Below are 10,906 nucleotides of genomic sequence, written 5' to 3'. Positions count from 1 at the left end.
CCCAGTGGCCATATCCTTTACACATATCCTGTTAATATCAACCACATGCAGCCTCTCCTCTCTATTTCTCATCAGCACAAATAGATTTCCTGTAGATTTGTATTTCTGTATTGTGGGTTTTTTAACTGGCGTTTATGATAGTCGATGATTTTCCTGAAAAAAAAAAAGAATGTTTTTAAATATCCTCAAATATATTTCTCAAGCTAAACATCGATGCTTTATGTATATTTCTGAATATTTTAAAATATAGTTTTAATTTTGTTTTTCATGATTTTTTACACATTATAGATTATTTCTTACATAAATATGAAAAAAATTGTGGAGTTGTACTAGCAATTTAAAATAGCCTCAGCTTTTAATAAACAGTCAAAGTTATGTAATATTTTAGATACTTGTTGACCTGAACACACAGGCCCATATTTGCTTTTTTTATATATATCCAATTAAAGTGGACAGCGGGGGTGTAAATGAGGTTTGACTCTTTACGCTACTAGTCTACTCTCATCCACTTTCATAAGTACAGAATATGACCTTTTAAGGGCTAAATATACTTTGTTAAGAGGTGGCTCACGGCTGCACATGAAAAGCATCACTTGAAAGTGTTAAAGTAGCCACACATGTACTTACAAAGACTCAACGCGTCTATACCGTTCCTCATTCTAACACAAATCAACAGCGTTCAGTTTGTGACTATCAGAACAAAATTTAGCTGCTGCTTCTGTTTTAATTTTTTATTGTCTTCATTCATGCTCATACGTAGAAGATTGTGAGCTTATTACACGATGACACTTTAAAAGATTTTTTTAAAAAACCTGTGCGTATACCTGCCCATAGACTCTCAAAAACAAGGAAACTTGTAAAAAGTAGACAAAAAGAGATGAGAAACTAATACGTGTCACTACCTTGTCTACTTTGTGACCAAAACTATCACGATAAACGAAGAAAAAAGACATCAGTGCAAAATTAGCTTTGATTACCATTGAGATGCGTGTCTAGAGAGAAACCTGGAAGAAAGCAGCATATAGTTTTTGTCACATCTACTCACTTTCTCTGTCGTTTTAGAAGTATGTTGCACCCTCTCACTGTGGGTCAAATGGGGATGGTATTTGGGGTTGCCAAGACTTGGCTAAATCCTCCTAACAGGATTGGAGGAGGATTAACAAGATTAGAAAGGACTGAGCACGCCACTACTGCCACAAGTGCACACACAGTTGTGTCTTCATATTGAGCAGATCATATATGAAGATCCATAAATATATAAAGAAGAAGCATGGTTTTGGAGGCATAAATGCGTTCTCGGTGCTAACACAGTATCAACCAGATCTGTGGTATGTGTCCACTTTGAAGTAAACACTTGCGAGCCTTTGCAGGGCGTAAAAGAAGAGTAAAAGAAAAATCGCGATTAAACAAAAGCAAATGTTTTACAAGACTGTCGTTGTACAGCGCCAAAAAAAAAGCGAACAAGGAGGCATTTAATACAGACAAGAATCTCAGGAGGAAACACAACACCAGTGAAGCGAAGGGACGGGGAGGATTTATCCCTTGTTTACTTGGCAGTATTTTGAAGTGTGTAGTGTGTTGTCAAAATTTCTGGCCACCATTGACCTAGCGCATGAAAATAAACTCTCCAGCAAAGAAAAGCAGAACTGGAGAGGGGAGGATGATGGGGTCTGCCAAAAAGCTAAAAAATACACCTGCAAGGCGGCTTTGTATCTTCCCCAACACAGAGAATTTCACTGCGAGGAGAGAGAAGTTGTGAAAACTTTGGAAAACCAAATGAGAGTGGAAAGAAAAACAGAGAGGAGTAGGTGTGGGGGCGTCTCCTCCCTGCCTCCTTTACAGCCAATGGAAGGCTGAGAAATGAAAACAGAAGATACAGTTCATTGCCCAGCTGCCTGGTAACTTAGTTTGTTTGGCAGATTTGATAGAAACAACGCAGACACCCTTGACTGGTATTAAGGGGGCATACACATAATTGTTTTGTTTGTATCTCTCAGGGGATACATGGTGGCGTGTTATCTTATATAAGGACCTCTGAAGTCCCTTTGTTCCAGTTCATTTTCTGGATTCTTGTTTTTTTTTTTTTTTCAGTTTTAATATTTTAAAGTCAATTTTATTTTTAATCATAAAACATGTGTATTAATTAGATCATGGAAAGCATATACATTTCACATCAGTTTATTAAGTTTAACAAAATGACATGTTTAAGGGACAGCTGTGCTCGCATTGATCTGATATTTTTCACGAGGTATAGCTAATTAAATACGACCTCACTCGTCGTATGATTTTTGCCAAACCGTGCACGTTATTTCTGAGTTAATTAGCATGAGTTCATCACAGGCTGACTACACCTAAACCACTTTACTATAGCATACGTTGAAACCCATTTTGGGCAGCACCTTATTTGCAGATATGTCTTGTGATTACTTTACATAATGTCTCACGTGCTAGGACAGTTGCATCGGTCTTAAGCCCGAGCCATCGCTTGGCGGAGCGACCGAACAAAGCTCCATAAAGATCTGTCTTCCAGTTACTTCCGCCAAGGAAGATGCACGAAGACAGGACACAGTCATGGTGTACTGCCATTTTGGGTATGAGCACTACTTCCCCGTCATCCTCGCATACTTCCTCCTGCGTTTTAACTTGCGTTTCCTCATTCACGTGCGGCGGCTTTTGCTCTCGCAGACAAGCGCTCATTCCATATAGAACACTCAGGGTTTGTTGTTGGTTTGGATGTGCCAGAGTGAAGCTTCTGGGGGAACTGTAAATGATTGTCTGAAAGTTTAGATTTAAAATCGTGAAAAAGCCAAATACGTGCTCGAAGTTGTCATTATAAACAAGCATAAAAACCTTTCTGTTTAATGATGCATAATTTTTGCTGCTTTTCTCAACATGCATATGCACACACACACACACACACACACACCGTATGTTTGTGTGTCTATTGTGATATCAGAGATGTTGTTGAAATTGTATGCAGTGAGACAGAGACACTCCTCTATTTGAGACAGCTGGCCCCAAATGTAATTGGAAAGAATTATAGCTTAGACGCACCTTAAATTAAAAATAACCTCTAAATTAGAGAAGGTCATTTGGGGAGAGAGAGAGAGGAGAGTTAAGCAGCAACACCCCACTCTCTATTTCCACTTTAAAAGAATGTTCCAGGATTCAATACTGGATTCATGTCCCAATACAGATTACATGAGCAGCATTGACTAAGCCTCGCTCCAGTTTGCAAAAACACAGAGATCACCTTATCAGAAATGACGTATTAAGGTGTATGCCTTCATATATGTATGTGCATTTTAATAAAAAAACATCTATAAAAAAACTCTATAAAAACATAATAAAAAAATCGTGATTTTCAGACCCCAAAAAAATTATTTAAATGTAAAAAACTTATGCACAATAAAAATTTAAGTATATATTTTTGTAAATAAAGTTTTCATGTATGCAAGAGAAAGAATGTGTGCGTGTATTGTGTTTATTGTTTAAATTGTTCCACACAAGCTTTATTTATTTCTGTTTCACTTTATTATTATTATAACGGTGAGCAATTAAATGATCAATAAATCTTACTTTTTCACCATCCAATGAAAGTAACATCTAAATATCTATTAGTTTCTATAACACTAACCTTTGAAAATAAATAAATGTAAATTATCTTAATGTTACCATATGAAAATAAATCACTAACGGTCTAATGGACATATTAAATAAAACACAGACATTGCACTTTTCTTTTAAGCACTGAACCACATGTGACTTGACTGGATAGACTCCACAGAAAATTCTTGCATGAAACCTCTAGCCATTTGTAATGCCAATGCCATGAGGCATCATCCAGAATTTTACTCCAATCAAACAAGTAGGAAATGTCATTTATGCCACTGAATATGCCATAAAGCTCAATAAGATTTGTTGGAGAGAACCATGGTGGGAATTTTGGTGAGGATTTTCAGATAAAAAAAAAAAAAAAAAACTCTGCCAGTATGTTTAACCCACCCACGTTGAGTAGACCAAGTTTATCTAATGTAAGTGAAAAATCTGTTTTTAGCCAGGTTCCTTTTGTAAAGGTTTATAGACCAAATGCACATTTTATTTCATTTTGCTCTCAGGTTGAACTAGTTTAGTTTTTGTGTTGCATTTGAGGTGACGGTCATTGAGCTATTTCTCTTATCACGATGGTCCAACACTCTGCTCATTAGCATCCTCCGTTCTTCGTTCTGATGGCTGCTTTGGTTGACAATTCGAGCCTTAGCCCGTTTCAAGCATGGATTTCAGGGAGAGGCCAGTGTTTATCTGCTTTTCAGGATTGGCATGACTTTGTGGGGTTGTTTAGATGGACCAGTGCAGACCTCATGACCATGTACATGTTAAATTTCCAACCTCAAGTCACCAAGACGTAGAGGATTTAGAGTAATGTGTGTGTGTGTGTATGTGTATGTGCGTGTTAGAAACTGAGGTTGGAGTATTTACTCTAATGTGTATCAGTACACAGGCCTGTCCCATCTTGAACCCGCGAGTCTCCGATGGCCCGGGCGAGACCGTCCCCCAACCGTGCCCAGCATCCCTCCCCTACACAGAAACCCGCACCTGCTGCTTCTGCTGGTGCCGCTGCTATAGCGCTGCTCATGATGCGAGCCCACTCACACCTGTCTCTGTCTCCGCGCCAGGTACATCACCTCTCTTCCACCACTGCTGGTGTTACATTTCCCACATCCATTCAACTTCACCGAGATTGCATTCCACCTCCGCAGGTACTGCTGGCGATGATGTATTTTGCAGGTCAACCGGGGTGCTGCTGCACTTCCAGTTCTCCTATTTGAAAAAACTGGTTATCCTTTGTATTATTGGCTCTTGGATTAATGATCAAATGTATGATTCCACAGGTGCTGTTCATCACTATAATCTTCAAAATGAACAACACATACTTGAATTTTTGAAGTAAAAAGCGGAAATGTATGCTAAAACAAACTCGCGTGGTTCAACTAATCTTATGTCAACTGTTCTGTTTTATTAGAGATTTATTTTGGAGAATAGTTTGTGTAATTGATACTGTTATTGGCTTTGTTAAAGCGCTATATAAGATAAAGCGACTTGACATAATTATTCATTGAAAACAGGCTATAAAAAGTGTAAAAGTGCAGTTCACTTCGGAGTAAGTTTTACAGATAATTTACTCACCCTCGTGTGTTTCTCTCTTCAGTAGAAAGACATGATTGTTTTATCTTATCTGAAGTGAATGTCATTTACTATCAATAAGAAAGAAAAATCTTTTACAAATGTTTTGATTGATATATTTTTATGCCAAAACAATATGAAAATCATAGGCCTTATTTGGGCGTTTAACCAAAACCTATTTAAAAACCCACACACTGACTTCAAACGCTGGAACCAGGATCTTCAAACCTCATTTCAGGGTTTTGGCCCACAAAATACGTCATGCTTGCAACCTTCTTTAACTTTCATAAAAACCCATAAAAACATAATTAAAATATATGCTTCACTATGCATAAACTAATATCTCTTTTTATTTGTTGAGTGGGGAGGGTAACTTTAACCTATAATATCATAGCTTATTTTTAGGATAAAATCAGATCAATCCTGAGTTATTTCCAGCTGAATATTTGGCTTCACTCTGAAATATGCCACATTAAGTTGAGCGTTATAGAAGCTCACCTTCGTGCTAAAGATCCTTGAGCGCAACAATCAGTAATTTTTATACATGTGTGAATGTTTGATGTGATATGTTTTCAGTGTGATATATGATCGTGTTTGTGTGTACAGGTGAATACTGCGCTTCTGTGAATGTACACGTGTTAATTGCTGTGTGTGTGTGTGTGTGTGCTTGTCTGAGTGAAATTCAAGTGTTCTATGAGTCAGGAGAGTAAATGTAGTTAAGATTGCTCTCGTTTGCCAGAAGTCCCGGAGGAAATGGGAGCCATATTCACACCCACATCTTTCACACTTATCTACCGTACTCATTCTTCAAGCACACCTGCTGCTGCGTAGCTGTTTATAGTGACCACTGGGGTCAAACTCCTGATGACCTCTTCATTAATGCTAACTCATTCTGTAGATATTTTAGAAATCAATTGTTTTTAGTGATTCAAGGCCTTTCAGTCCATTCCCGAGTTAATGACTCCCAAAACCAGTTCTTTTTAGTGATTCTGAATCATATAGCATAACCAGTGTAGTCAAACTGTTACTGATGCTTATGAGCTAGTTCTTTTTTGTGATTCAGAAGAATACAGTGCATATAGTGTAACAGCGGTTTCTGAATAAGATGACTCATATGAACACTTCTTAGTGATACAACCATACAAGATGATCAATTGCAGTCAACTGATTACCAAATGAATGACTCCTATAGACCAGATCTTCTTAATGATACAGCAGTCCATCCAGTTGATGAACAAATGAGTCTTATGAACAGGTTCTATTTAGTGATTCAAATCCAAATAGAGCTACCAATGTAGTCCAGATGATTCTGGAATAAATGACTCTTTTGATCCAGTTGTTATTAATGATTCAAAGCCATGTGTAATCCAACAGATTCCTAAATGAATGACTCTTATGAACCGCTTCTTTTTAGTTCAACCAATACATAATGACCAGTGTAGTCCTACTTATTACCAAATAAATGACTCCTATGAACTAGGTCTTTTTAGTTATTCAAAGCCATACAGCAAGACCGATGTAGTTCAACCCGTTGATGTACAAATGAGTCTTATGAACAGGTTCTATTTAGTGTTGATCCAGATGATTCTGAAATAAATCACTCTTTTTTTTTGTTATTAAGAGATATACAGAGGTGTATTCCAGCTGAATGACTCTAAAGATTTAGTTGTTTTTAGTCAAAACCATATGTGGTACAACAAATTCAGGAACAAATGATTGCTATGAACAGGTACTTATTAATGATATAATTTGTTTTTAGTGGTTCAAAGCCATACCAAGTGCGCCCATTATTGTCAACCAATTCTTAAATGAAACGAGACTTATGAGCCACTTCTGTTTAGCCATTTAAAGCCATTCAGTGCAGTTAGTGTTGTCAACTGACTGCTAAAATGCATTGTAGTGATTCAAAATCATAGAGTATAAGCAGTAGTTATTTTAAGTGATTCTGACCATTTTATATGACTTGAGTAGTCCAGCCAATTCATAACAAATGGTCTTTTATGAACTTTATGAAATCAAATTAATCAGTTGAATTAATACTTGCGTGTTGCATGTGAGTGTGTTGTCCGCGTCTGCAATTATGTTGCTTTGTTCAGGCACTGCTGTTATTTCTCAATGCCGTTTTACCACCTTCTAGTCTCACTGTTAGGAGTAGAAGATGACAAAGCGCGGCGGAGGAAAGCCCAGGAGACAAAGCTGGAGTCCTTTCCATGTGAACCTTGGTGAGAACACACATGCAAACACACATACTGTTTTCATCACGAGGATTGAGCGGTTTTTCTCAACCATGGATTATTATGAAGCCTAATGTCTGTCTCTCTCTCTCTTTCTCTCTCTCTCTCTCTCTCTCAGCCCCAAACCGACAATAGAGAGAGATTAAACAGTGGCGCAGTCTTTCGATAAGCTGATGAAGAACCCAGCAGGGCGAAACAAGTTCCGTGAGTTCCTGAGGACTGAGTACAGCGAGGAGAACATGCTCTTCTGGCTGGCCTGCGAGGACCTGAAGAAGGAGATCAACAAGAGTGCCATCGAGGAGAAGGCGCGTTTGATCTACGAAGACTACATCTCCATACTCTCACCCAAAGAGGTACACGCATAAACACACAACCCAATCGACACACACGTAATGACAGTTCGAAATAGCATGATTCAGTCTAAACGTTTTTGCTGTCTTTTAAAGTCAGGTTTTATCTTCTAAGCACATCTGTGAGAGTGTGTAGTTTGAAATCATTGTGCTCTAAGCCTAAAAAGCAGATTCACATAGAGTCTGAATCATTGATGTTGCAAAACAAGCTACCAGAATGGCAGTTTGCAAAGGGGATGATTAATGCTGTAATCACACATGACTGTGAAAATTGCAAAACTTACATCAAACAGATATGCTGGTGATGTGCATGTGTTATCAGGCCAGGTTGTAACAGAAAATAGGTAAGTAAATATCTTTGTATGGACTGGAGAGGCATCTAGGAATGTACATATTAAGAGAATGCATTCATAAATAAGTCAAATTAAGTTTGTGTTATTTGTTTTTTTGTTGTTTTTTAATTTTCAGTTGGTCTGGTTTAGAGTTGGTCTGAAATAACTTAATAAAAGATTTGAGTTATGATGTCTGTGGCAAAATGCATTTTTGCCCGTCTTTAATAAAAGTAATGATATGAAATTAGATCAGATTCGTTATATTGTATTCGGTAAAATTAAAGTCAGTCTGAATTAAAGTGCACACATAAAACAAGTTATTATATTTCTTTTTATTATCTAATTATATTTCTTCTTTTAATTTTCTCCCTTAACAAATTTTTGTTTTTATGAAAGAGCATGCAGTTCAGGAAACATCTTCCCACTGGAGCAGTACCCTTAAAGTGACAAATATCCTAAAATGTTCATTCATAGTAGTACCTTATAGGTACATGTTATATTCTTAGGGACTAAAATGCATTTTTAGGGGCTGATAAGCTACAAAATGTTCCTTTAATTGTACTGCACCGGTAATTCTAGCTCGTCAGCCCTTTTTTTTTTTGGATAATTTATTTTGCATCCATTGTAGTCTGCAATAATAAAAAAAGACATGAACATATTTTCATGCATGTTCATATGTAAATCTACTGTAAGAAAGGCGCAGAATATAATAACCATAAAATGTCCAGTTGTAACTGCAGTGGAAAAAATCGGTAGCTGTTCTTTATCACCCCTGTCTTGTTTCTCCTTTGTGAAATGCAGATTTCAGACTATGTGCAGGTCTGTGATTGGCTGAATTCTGACCAATAAGCGACTGTAGACTTATCTGAATCAGAAACTTATTTGGATGCTTGCTTGAACTTCACACCACTAAAAGTTGAGAGAGTATAAACGTTTAGAGTCTGTGTGACAAAGAAATGAGGCGTGAAGGAATTCTGCCAGACATATTATTGAAGCTTAATGTTTTATAAGGCTCATTTCTGAGATACAGGCATCTAGTACCATATGTGGCGGTGGCTTTCTGTTCTTTATGTTTTGTCTTCTTTTGATGCGAGACAGCAGAGCGTGCATGCCTGTACACTATCATTTCATGTGTGCTGCTGGTATGCGGTTTAATTCATTCTGTTGACATATTGGAATGTGCCTCTTGGCCTTTTCCCGGGCCAGAACTCACACCTTCAAACTCAACCACTTTCTAGAGGCAGCTGAGGAAAGCATGCTTTCTAGAAGTAAATTAAGGAGCAAGGTTAGACAAAGGCTACTCATAAATTGATCCTCACTGGACTCTCTACTGTAAAGCAGTTATACTCTGATGGGTACATGGTAGAGAGTGGGATTTTAGGCTTTGTATTTGACCAGAGCTCTAATTAATGCTAACGTACACTCTACGAGTTTGTGCTTGTTTTGAAAGAAGGAATCAGTATATAGAGTCTCTTCTCTGTAATTTTTACATTAGAGGTTCAGGAAACTTATTGAAACTAAAAATCATATATAAGAGTTTGTGAGGCACACTCAAAATGTAGGATCAAATCTTTTTTTCCCTTAGGAGGAATATGCTCTAATGTATCTCCAGAAGCTGAATTTATTTGATCAGAATGTTTGGGAATATAATATTGTGAAGTATTTTCTGAATTTACATTAATTAGATTATGCATCACCTTCTAGCTCCACCTGTCTGGATCTAATACTGGGGTGATTTTATATTAGTTATATATAGGGGTTATTTCATATATGGCCTGTATGTACAACTGCAGTATTTCTTACGCGCTCATATGTAACATGTCTAGGATATGATAGCAAGCCTGCCTCTCCATTACGCTCTGCAAGGGCCAGCAGGGTAACAGATCTGTACTGCTAAGAATTTGTCTATAAAAAATTGCTAGACGCATTTGGTGTCTTTGTACAAGCCCTCGCACATATATTGTCCAAGCTGTGGAAACTAACTAGAAACATAAATGTTTCTGCAACTGCAGTGCGGCTTTAATATTTAATGGGGTCGGCGTGAATTCTAACATATCGAATTTGAAGCAGACCTTTATAACTTCGACACGTTAATGGCCCCTTTCAAAAGTCAGTTTAGCGAGTTTTAAAAAAGGCTTACAAAATCCTAAAATCTGAAAAAAGCTTTTTGTAGCCCAAATCTGGCATCCAACAGAGTGCTTCATTTGAAACTTCTTCAGTTTCTCTGAATCTTTTTGATGATGTTATGCACTGTAGATAGTGAGATTTGGCAACACTTTCAGTTTGACGTTAAGGAACGTTGAAAGCATTTCAAAATCTTTTACGCACTCTTTCACAGACTGGAAGGCCATCTTTAACTTCCACTGAGACACTGGCTCTATTCCTTTTATAGCTAATCATGTTACAGACCTAATATCAATTAACAATTAGTTGCTAGATGTTCTCCCAGCTGAATCTTTTCAAAGCGCATTACTTCTTCAGCCCCTTTGTCTGTCCTGTGCCAACTTTTTTGTTTTGAGACCTGTAGCAGGCGTCAAATTTGCAATGAGCTCGTTTTGTTGTGTTATCTGTGCTCCTATTGTTCTATACTCGGAATTCCCAATGCTCTCTTTCTGTCTTGAAGGTGGAGTCTGGACTCTCGGGTGAGGAAGTGATCAACAGGAGGATGCAAGAACCACCCCTCACATATTTGAGGATGCACAGCTGCAGATCTACACCCTCATGCACAGAGACTCCCTACCACGATTCCTCCAACTCCTCTGTCTACAGATCACTGGTGCAGGGGAGTCCACGTTCTTACGTCTGA

The 10,906-nt window shown here is 37.7% G+C and overlaps 1 pseudogene; it reads left to right on the top strand.

Moving 5' to 3' along the window:
- Positions 1 to 10,906, top strand: part of LOC122329198 — a 27,520-nt pseudogene extending 16,614 nt beyond the window's left edge.

The sequence above is a fragment of the Puntigrus tetrazona genome, chromosome 23, assembly GCF_018831695.1.
Source record: "Puntigrus tetrazona isolate hp1 chromosome 23, ASM1883169v1, whole genome shotgun sequence".
Classification (NCBI taxonomy): domain Eukaryota; kingdom Metazoa; phylum Chordata; class Actinopteri; order Cypriniformes; family Cyprinidae; genus Puntigrus; species Puntigrus tetrazona.
Note: the sequence above shows the minus strand (reverse complement) of the source record. Positions and strands in the feature narration are given on the sequence as shown.